The sequence below is a fragment of the Myotis davidii genome, unplaced genomic scaffold (assembly GCF_000327345.1).
Source record: "Myotis davidii unplaced genomic scaffold, ASM32734v1 scaffold135, whole genome shotgun sequence".
NCBI lineage: Eukaryota > Metazoa > Chordata > Mammalia > Chiroptera > Vespertilionidae > Myotis > Myotis davidii.
This window is the reverse complement of record NW_006289813.1, coordinates 5827717-5838884: the sequence shown is the minus strand read 5'-3', so window position 1 is coordinate 5838884 and position 11168 is coordinate 5827717. Positions and strand designations below refer to the sequence as shown.

Here is an 11168-nt window from a genome sequence, read left to right as displayed (position 1 = left end):
AGAAGGAAAAGAGAATGGAGACTGAAGGAGAGGGGCTCACTTTGGGCGCCTGCTATGTGCCAGTCAGTGCTAGGGGATTTAAATGCATTGTTTTATTTACATTTCTCCTGTGGCATAGGTTGTTGTTACCCATATTTTACACATTAACAAACTGACTCAAAAGCCCCCACTTTTTTTTAATCTGTTAAATGAAGGACCTGGGCAATATAGTATTTAAGGCCCATTTCCATAACATCATTATGATTCTGTCACATACTGATTGTCTTAAACAATAGTTGCTTCTAATATTGAAAAAGGAAGTTGCCATCCCACTCTAGGAAATGTCCGTCTTATTAAGACCAAGAGTACTAACACCTTATTTGTAGAAGTTACGAAGTAGGGCAAAGGCATTTAAAGTAGTCACGATGACAGATCTTCATATAAGTTTTAAGAGAGCCCCATTACCTCCAAATGAGGCTGCTGCCCAGAATGTTAAAGGCTGCTGTGGCTTTTATTCACAGGGGCTCAGGATAATAGCTTTGGAACACCTCCAGCCCAAACAAAGGGTAATCCTGTTATCCCATTATACTTTTCTGTTGAGAGCATTTGTTTCCTGATTATTAAGAATCCCTTCTTTCCTTGCAGGGAATTTAGTGTGAGATTTGCAAGAAGATAGTGAAAAATATATTTTAAGGACAAGATTCACTGTTGTAATGTGTTTTGACATCTTTAGAAAGCCAATGGACAACCCTAAATGTTTACCATGTGATTCGCCCACATGTTGTCTTCAGACATGCATATAGATGGTTTAAGTGGATACCAGCATCCTCTTTTGGTATACAGCACCCACCATAAGCATTCCTAGGTATGTATACATCAGCAGAGTAAGTACATTTCCAGGCTTTGTCACATCTGTTTTACACTAATTCACTCATAAACATCCTTCAGCCTTTCCTCATTCACACCTTATTTTTTTAAAAATGGGGAATTGAAGGAAGGGGATATACCTCTTTTTTGAACTTTCATTTTATTAGCTTTTCTTGCATGGGAGGAAGCCAACCCAGGGAATATCGGCTCCCTGGTTTTCCTCCTACCTCTCCTCATCTGGTTTTGGTGGTTCCTCCTCTATCCAGCCTATAAATGGTGGTGACCTCAGGGTTTGAGTCTGGCTCTTTTCTCCTTTCTCATGCCCTTTTTCTAGATGATGCCAACCACCCCCAAAGCTTTTAATGTCATCAAGTGATGATGGCTCCCCAATTTTTGTTTTTAGGCCTGACTTCTGTCCTGATTACTTATCTCGTATGTCTTCTTAGATCTGGCAGGTATTTCAAGCCTTTATAGACTGTCACCCTCTCTTCAAAGTAAAAACCTTACATTGCAACCCAGTATATACACATACCTTACCATAAATAACATAAACAAAAGTTTCATAAACAATAATTACCCCCAAAACATACATGCCATGCTTCCTGATATTTTCTGTGACCCAGAACATTGGTCGTTGCCTATTAGTGAATTTTGACCCACTATTTGAAAAACACAATTCTTGAGCCATTGTAGATGTTTTAGAGATATTTCAGGTTGCCGGGAGGGAGCCTGCCCATGTATTTGAGACCATAAATATTTTAGAGTGCAGTAAATAATTATAAATTGAAAGAAGGCATGAATAGATTCCTTGCATTTCACTGTGTCAGGAAGCCAAATTTCTTGGGCTGCATCTCCTCTTATCTAGTCACTGGTAATCTAACCACTAGCTGGATACCCCTCCTAAGAAATTACATTTTTACATCTGGATAAATGGGATTACTAATTATTTTTAAAAGTGTGAACCAAAACAAATCAGAATTCCAGGTGCAAACAAATGTCCAAATATATCACCCCCCCGCCCCGGTCTCCAGATGAGGCTGACTTAAGAGATTGTGGTCTCCTAAAACAAGTATGTATGTTCCAAGTTAATCACTGACTTTCAATTACCCAAGGTAAGTCAGTCTGGTTTCAGTTTGTTTATTTCTTTTTTTCCCTGAGAATCAAGATGAAACGCTCTGTTTTCTTTACCACCTGCAGCAGATCTCTGTCACCTGTTTGAGCAAAGTTGCTAAAATGAGGGAACTCTCTTCCACTGATTCCCACTGTATCCTCCTCTCCCCACACCACAGGGGATATGGCACACAGAGAAGGTGGTTGATCAGAGCCACTGAGGTTGACCAGATGGAAAGATTCATTATAGGCAACAACACCTGTATAAAGGTTATCATAGAAGAGTGAGCACATCAGCTCTTGGAGACAGTGACTGTGGAATCAGTACAAGCAAGCTTTTGGTTATTCAGAATTATTTATTATTTAGAATTGGTAGGGATACATTCAGTGATTTACTGACATGTGAGAATTGTCAGATTATAGAGGACCAGGTTTGAATATATCTATAGCAGAATCCTATCTAATAAAGAGGGAATATGCTAAATGATCCTCACGCTGTTGCAAAGATGGCGGCACCCACAGCCAATAAGAAGGGGATATGCTAGTTGACTGCCCCACCCTCAAAGATGGCACCCACAGCCAATAAGGAGAGAATATGCTAATTGACTGCCATCCCCTCAAAGATGGCAGTGCCCACAGCCACAAGATGGTGGCGCCCAGTCCCCTTGGCCCTGCCAAGGCAGCAGGCATGCAGCAAGGCCCGGCCGCTCCTTGCGCCTGCCTCTGGAGTCCCCCAGCCCCCTTAGCCCCCCAGCTGCCCAGGGCTGGCCTGAGGCACAGGCAAGCCTCGGATGGTGACTGCCCAACCACCCAGGGCCGGCCCGAGGCACAGGTAACCAGGGCCAGCCAAGGCTTGCGCTGCCGGCAGTGGCAGCAGCAGAGGTGTGATGGCATTGCCTTCCCCTGATCAAAGGGTCGCCTCCTGCCCCTGAGGGCTCCTGGACTGTGAGAGGGAGCAGGCCGGGCTGAGGGGCCCCCCCCCCCCCCCCGCCCCGCTCCAGTGCATGAATTTTCATGCACTGGGCATCTAGTTTTATAATAAGATGTTACAGGTACTTACCTTTCACAATTCTGCTAGACTCACAGAAGGTTGACTAATCCAGTGTTCTCGGAAGCCTCCCCTTAATCCCAGTGTGTTCTCATTCTCATATTTTAGATCCAAAACAGCATTTATTCTAATGAAGCTTCAGAAAATAGCTTCTATCATGCTATAGAAATTTAAAATCGTCACAGTGACTTAATGGTTAGTTGACTAATTGGGGGTTTGGGGTTTGGGGGGAGACTCTAGCTATGCTAGGATGGGACCTAAAAATACTTTGCTAATAATATGAACACTGCAATGTTTTAAGTCATTCCTGAGGGGAGCTAAAAGATCTTTAAAGGTTATTAAAAAGATGCATTCTCCTATTTAACATTTGGCATTAACTTTAGAGGCCAGGATTACAAAGTAGTTTGCATAGCATATTTTCTATTTCAAAAGTATAATAGTACATTATTTAATCTATGGACTATCCTACACCACTCCCTCCAGATTTGAAGGGAATCTGATCTCAATATTGCAGGTGGGTATTTTGTATTTCCATTTTTGAATATTAGGTAACTTATATCAGGGATCGGAAAATTATGGCCCATTGGGCTAAATCTGGCCTGCCACCAGTTATCCTGCAAACTAAGAATAGTGTTCATATTATTTTAATGTTTGAGAAGGAAATTAAAAGTAGAGTAATGTTTTGATATATGAAAATTGTATGACATTAAAATTTCAGAGTTTATAAATAAAATTTTACTGTAATATATTCATGCGCATTAGTTTACATATTGTCTGTGGCTGCTTTTGTGGTACATGGCAGATTAGTTGTGGTAGAGACTTAATGGCCTGAAAAGTGTAAAATAGAAAAAGCCCTTTACAGAAACACTTTGCTCACCCTGGCGTGTGTGTATGTATATATATATATATATATTAAAAGAATTAGGGGCTTGGGTCATGCATGGAGCTGATTGGTCAGAGGAGAGTGAGGGTAAAGAATCATTTCTTCAAGTCTTGAGAACAATTTGGAGGTCCTTGACTTGGAGTTGAACCCACAACCTTTAGGTATACAAGACAATGCTTCAACCAACTGAGCCACCCAGCTGACTCATGCAAATCAATTGCGGGATCCAGTTTAAATAAGTACTACTTCACAACTTTGAGATATATATATATACACACACACATATATATATACACACACACACACACACATATACATATATATATACATATATATATACACATATATACATATATACATATATATAAATTTAAGTTTTTGGGGCGACATTTGTTAATATTTTGTAGCCTTTTGGAATGTAATGTTGTATTATGTCAGTGAAGTTAATAATTTGTCTCAATGTGGAATATCATGTTCATAAACATAGGTAATAAAGGTTTGGAGGTTAAAAACACGAATTTGTTCATATATATGAACAAGTGTTTGAAAGTGGCAGTTACAATGGTGTGACACAGAGATACAGCCATGCTTGATAGCATTGCTTAATAAGAGTGGAACATTCTAAACTTTGTTTAAGACTTGACAACTTTTCTTCTATTTTTGAAATATCAAATACATTTTGTACAATCACTTTCATTTCACCCTCCCTTGTGTGCTTTTATTTTAATCCAGTAAAGACTTTTCTTGCAGTAAACAGTGTGATTATGTTCTCGTATAACACTTAGTGGTTTTGGTACTTAAATTTACCTAATGGACTCATGACTGAAAGTTGGAGTTAGTTCTTTGCTGCCTTGCTAGAGAGCATGTGCAGACAGCACTGGGTTGAAGAAAAGTTCTCGAACCACCATATTTGGCAGTAAGTTGGGCACAGTTGTCTAAAATGAGGATGGTGTCTGTGTGATATTTAGTTACTCTTCCGTACAGCGCTTCAAACCCCAAAACCTATCTTGTATTAGCTGTCACTTATAACCTCCACTAGCACTTAGTGAGCTAGAAGAAAAAGGGTTGTTTATGCTTTTATGGAATACTAGTGGCCTGGTGCACGGATTCATGCACATTGAAAGGAAATTAATTAGAAGAAATATTTTAATATCGCTATTCGCCCTTTCTCTATAATAGAAAGGTCAACCAAATTCATGAATGACAATGACAGTTCAAAACACACACACGCGATTGGCATCAGTGAGAGCTTTATATGTATCATGCGTTTGTGAGTCAACGTTTATTTTTAAATTGCCAGTGCACATCATATGTACTGGTACCGGCCGGTTGGACGGTTGGATGGACATACAGTGGGTCACTTAGCCTTTTATATGTATAGATTTGAGCAATCCGGTATACTAGCCTGCAGCTGCCTTCCCCCACTTTATCTCTGTATATCTGATTTGACAGAATAACAACAGTGCCACATTCTAGTGTGCTCCAGCTAGCCCACATTTATCTGTAGGTCCAGGACAGTGATGGCGAACCTTTTGAGCTCGGCTTGTCAGCATTTTGAAAAAACCCTAATTTAACTCTGATGCCGTGTCACATATAAAATTTTTTTGATATTTGCAACCATAGTAAAACAAAGACTTATATTTTTGATATTTATTTTATATATTTAAATGCCATTTAACAAAGAAAAATCAACCAAAAAAATGAGTTCGCGTGTCACCTCTGACACCTGTGTCATAGGTTTGCCATCACTGGTCTAGGATGTATGGTATCCTCAACACTCTTAAAAACCCAACACAGAAGCCAGATAAGCAAAAGATAAACAAACAAAACCCCCACAAACCCTTGAAAAGCCAAAACTAGGTGTTACAAAGGCCATCTATTAGTTTTTCTCTTAACTAGGGGTGACCCCAAATTCTTTCTCAGAATCTGGATTTTCTGAGAAATCATTTTAGGAAGTCTGGCTATTGAGCTTATTCGAAAGAGGCATGGAACAGGGGAGAAAAGATGCACCATGCAGGTATATTATCAGCCAGGAGTGCCAGCTTGAGAAGATAGCTTGAGAAAGTAAAATCTTAAAAAAGAAGATAAAAGAACTTAGCAATAGCAGTTTGAGATCATTTGGTGTGGGACCAAAGCCCCAAACACCCCCATATCCTTGCAGGATTACTGTGTTACTGACATGTTTGCGTCCTCAGTGTGAGCCACTTACTGTTTATTAAGCATAATGTTGTCTTCTCACAGCAATTCTTGATGCAAGAAAGGTTAAATGCATACATTCTTTTTGTAGTTGAGAAAAGTGAGAGACAGATTTTCTCTAGCTTCTCCAAGATTAATCAGTAAGAATGGGAGCTAGGATTTGAACCCCGGTAGTCAGATCCCAGAGTTTATGCCTTTGCTATTATCTCCAACCCCCATGAGAGAATGGGCAGAACACAGGGAGGCAATATGATGTAGGGAGTGGTTAGACTACCTAGCTTCAGATCTCAGTTCTATTACGTTCTGATTTTTTAACTAATTTTAGTGCCCCATTTCCACACTTACAGATCTTAAAGTTGTTTGTGCTTCATCGTAAGAGTTGTTGGGAGAATTCAGCAAGACTTTGATGTAAACCACATTATGAAACATTTGCAGGAAAGTGTGAAAAGCATTTTATACCATCAAGTTAACCAACCATAGTCACAATTTTAGTGTTTTTCCTTTTTGTATATTCCTATATATTAAAAAAAGGTTTCCCTTATCTGCACATTTTTATATCTAGCTCTTTCTGGTTTGTCATTGTATGAAAAGCATTTTCATGTTATATACATTTTAGAATTATTTTTAGTGACCATGTATATAAACTAATGGATTTATCGATAAATATTTCACACACCCATTCTCTTTTTTTGGATATAGAGGTTGTTTCCAAGTTCTTATTTTAGGAATGGTGGTCAGATGAGCATCCTCCCTCTACTCTGCCTATATTTTAATCCCCCCCCCCTTCATATAGACTTCCAGAAGAGGAAACTGAGGGCCAAAGGATATTTTTATGGCTCTCTATACATACTGCCATATTGCCTACCAATTTCATATACCAATTACCAGCTCTAGATATTAACATGGTTTTATATTTTTGCCAATTGAACAAGTTACTAAAAGTTTGCCCAAACAAGTTGCCTTGTTTTAATATGAAAATTTTGGGTTACTCAGGAAGTTAAATATTTTCTCATATGTTTGCTTATTCATTACATTTCCTGTTTCATGAATTTTATTCCTATCCTCTTCACCTGGTGGTAAAAAGAGGGGGATGGGCACAGTGGTGGAGAGCAGGAGCTCTGGAGACATCTGGGGAATGAAATGTGGGCAGGTGCTGTTACCTTGCTGAGATTTTAGTTGCCATTTTGGGACATTTGGAAGACTTTATTTTTAGGAATTCAAACATTTTTTCCATGGTGATTTCTTTTCTAATTTACAGAACTTGCTGTACCTTTCCAGAGGTTTAATACTCAGTTCTAGTTTTCTTCTGGTTTGAAAATTATTTTAATATCTTTTAAAATTGATGACTTTTCCTGTTGTCTCTGCTTATTATGGTAACATCAGACATTCCTCAGGAATAAAATTTCTCACATTTGAAATTTTAACATTTGCACTGTATTTGTAGTACAACTAAATGTTCACAGGTGTATTGGGATAATGATGTTTAAATAATTTGTTAATGCCTTTACCTAAATTGCTTTTATTTAGAATTGGGTCAGAATTTATTAGCTATATTAACTAGTATTTGGCATGGTGATTTGTTAGGTTTTGGATATTATAAACAATTTTATTTCTTCAGAAGTAGTTGGTGAGACATTTATTTTTTATTCTTTTTCCTAAAGGTGAGTTTTATATAGGAATCTGTACCTCAAAAATCACATGGCATTGTGTACAGAGTGTCTAGGGAGTAATTAGGAGGGCAATCTGTTAAATCTTTTGCCTCAAGGCAAAACCATTAGGTGTGCTGTGTGTGTGTGTGTGTGTGTGTATGTGTGTATGAGCCTCAAGGGGTGTAAATAACCAAACCATTCATGTAATCACCAGTTTCCTTTCATTTAAAGGCATGTGTGGAACCTTTAATCTTGTGGGAGAATCAGAGGGAGTTGGCCTATTGAATCCACAGATTATTCTCCAAAACCTGAATATTTTGAGAAAGTGTATTTCAGAATTGACAAATTACTGGCTGAATATTAGGCATAAGAACTTTGTGAATTTCATTTTCCATTTTGGTGTGAACATCCTGAAGTTTTGTTATGATTTAAATGTCAACAGATCTCTTTTATGAACTCTTTTGTGTCTGCATAAAATATTTTTAAAAGATTTATTATTGATTTTTTTTTGGTAATTTATTAGAGATTAGGAGCAAATTACCATTTATGGATGGCAGAGATTTCTCACTGCCATAATAAGACCATCCTCAGAAATGAGCAGCATTCACTGTGTTTCTTATAGTACTTTTGGGGCATTATTGAAAGGAAGAACTTTTTCATAATACTATTGTGCATACATACTATTTAAACATGGGGAAATCTTTTCCGTCATAAAAAAAAAAATCATTCTTTCACACTGAGCCTTTCCATACCATTCCTTCTCTCAGTGACCTGTTCCCCCCCCCCTTCTTTTTCATAATCAAATTTCTTGAGAGTAATTATACCATATTTTTTCACCTCCCTCTTTATTATTCAAACTTCTGCACTCTGGTCTCTGCCCCATCACTCTTCTGTAGCTGGACCTGTTAAGGACACCAGTGTTAACTGATTGAAGTAGGCTTTCCTATGCTTTATCTTATTTGACAGCTCAGCAACACTCAACAAAGGTGACAACTTTTTCTTGAAACACGGGCTTTACTTGACTTTCATAAATCCAAGCTTTCTTATTTTTTCTCTTACCTCTCTGGTAACACAAGTCTTCTTTGTTGGGTTATCTTTTCTACCCACTTTTCTGGGCCCGTTTCTTACTTTAATCTACTCTCAAACTCCACATAGAAGCTTCAAATCTTTCCTTCTCCTGAGCTCCAGACTTCTGTAGTTCACTGTATATCTTTACTTGTTTGTCACACTTGTGACACAGACTTACCATTTTTCTTCCAAACCTGCCTTTCACTCTCTATTCCCTTGTCCTGTAACCAGGGTACCACTGCCTAATGAGTTATTCAAGCCAGAAAATCATCAGTGTGTTATCATTTCTACCACCTCAATATCTCTTCATTACTACTGCTACCCTTAAGTCCAACGATCATTGGTCTAGTTCAGTGGTCGGCAAACTGCGGCTCGGCAAACCGTGGCTTGTGAGGCACATGCGGCTCTTTGGCCCCTTGAGTGTGGCTCTTCCACAAAATACTGACTTCTGCGCATGGACCATGAAGTTTCAATCGCACTGTACGTGCGCGCCCGCACGCGGTATTTTGTGGAAGAGCCACACTCAAGAGGCCAAAGAGCCGCATATGGCTCGCAAGCCGCGGTTTGCCAACCACGGGTCTAGTTCATTGCAGTAACTTTTTGCTATCTTCCCTTGCCACACTTCAACTAACCCATCCTCTGTACTGTAAACAAATGATTTTTGAATATCAGTTGTGATCATGTTCCTTCCCTATTTAAAATTCTTTTGAAGGCAAACTTTTAAAATTTTTACTTACAAGGCTTCATGATTTGGCCCTGCCTACATCTTGAATCTCATATCTTGCTCCTCCATCCTTCAACAGAGAGGATGTTTCTCTTTTCGTATCTAAGATTTATAGCATTTAAATTATAAGATGTAGTAGAAATGAGTATTTGTTTTTAAGTATTGCTTATAAAAATGGTTCTTCAGTTTGTATTTTTTACTTATATGTAGGCAACCCAGTTTATGCATACATATTCAATGAGATAGTATAAGTTACATGTTTGTAAATTGTAAATGAAGTATGTCAAACTCGCAGCCTGCAGGCTGCATGCGGCCCACAAGGAATATTTTTGTGACCCAGCCAATATAACGGTATGTAAGACATGTTTTAATAAAAATTTTGTAATTTAATTTTTATGATATCCTGTTTTATATAATACTAGGAGCCCAGCGCCCGATTCAAAATTGCGTGGCGCTGTCCACCCTTGAGTCGCCGGTCCAGCTCTGCCTCTCTCTCCAGCACTTGAAGCAGCCTGGGCCGTTGCTGATCAGGCCCTCCCGCAGCACAGGTGCACGGAGGCCCCTACCGCCTGCCCCCGATGCTACGTGTGCAACCTCCTCCTATCCAGTCTACCCATTACGGTGTCCCGGTTAATTAACATATTTCTCTATTTTATATATATGGGTAATTAACAAACTACAACGTTTGCTAATGACTGATTACTATACTCGTGTTGCATTCATTTCCCTTATGCGCCTTATGTGCAGGCGCACCATTTCTCTCCACTAATACTAGGAGCGAATATTTTATGACGTTGCCACGTCATAGTCTTGTGCTGACTTGTTTGGTGTGAGCAACAGGAAATATTTTGCTTTTCGAGAACAAGAAAAATAGGTTTATTTGTGTTATGCTTATTAATTTGTGCAGTTATTCAGTGTCTGGTAAGTTAATGTTCAAGAAAAAATAATACTTTTTATTAAAATGTTCTGTTATTTCATGTTAATGATTACTCATTCATTTCAGCCCTTTGTATTCAGCATGTCTCTATGGAAATAAACCTACGTTTCTATGAAAATTGAAGCTTTTGTTTTTTTGCGGCCCATATAAACTTAAATCTTGTTTATTTGGCCCATGTTAGCCTTTGAGTTTAACATGCTTTTTGTAAATGTTAATGTAAAATACTGTTTCTACTTTTTGTTTCCATCCATCCATGTGAACTGAGAATGACATCTATTATACTCTAATGGGATTTCTATCAGAACTACACTCTGAATTTATTAATTTGGAGAAGAATTGACATTTTTTTAAAGAATATATTTTATTGATTTTTTACAGAGAGGAAGTGAGAGGGATAGAGAGTTAGAAACATCGATGAGAGAGAAACATCAATCAGCTTCCTCCTGCACACACCCCACTGGGGATGTGCCTGCAACCGGAATTGAACCCTGGGACCCTTCAGTTCGCAGGCCGATGCTCTATCCATTGAGTAAAACCAGTTAGGGCATCCATCATTTCTTTTGCTTCCATTTACATGGTGATAAAAGATACTATACACGTGGTAACAATTAGGTAGGAATTTTGGAGTAGAATGGACATGATTTTCCATTTTGGAGTATTATTGGAATAGGAAATTAGGAAACAGTCCATAAAACAAACCATTATGG

The 11168-nt window shown here is 38.5% G+C and overlaps 1 long non-coding RNA gene across 1 annotated transcript in view; it reads left to right on the top strand.

Annotated features, from left to right (window-relative positions):
- Nucleotides 1–10243, top strand: part of LOC107182877 — a 15792-nt gene extending 5549 nt beyond the window's left edge. The window contains exons 3-4 of the long non-coding RNA XR_001513637.1: nt 625–844; nt 9947–10243. This is a non-coding gene — a long non-coding RNA (uncharacterized LOC107182877). The remainder of the gene's footprint in view (nt 1–624; nt 845–9946) is intronic.
- The last annotated feature ends 925 nt before the right edge of the window (nt 10244–11168 follow it).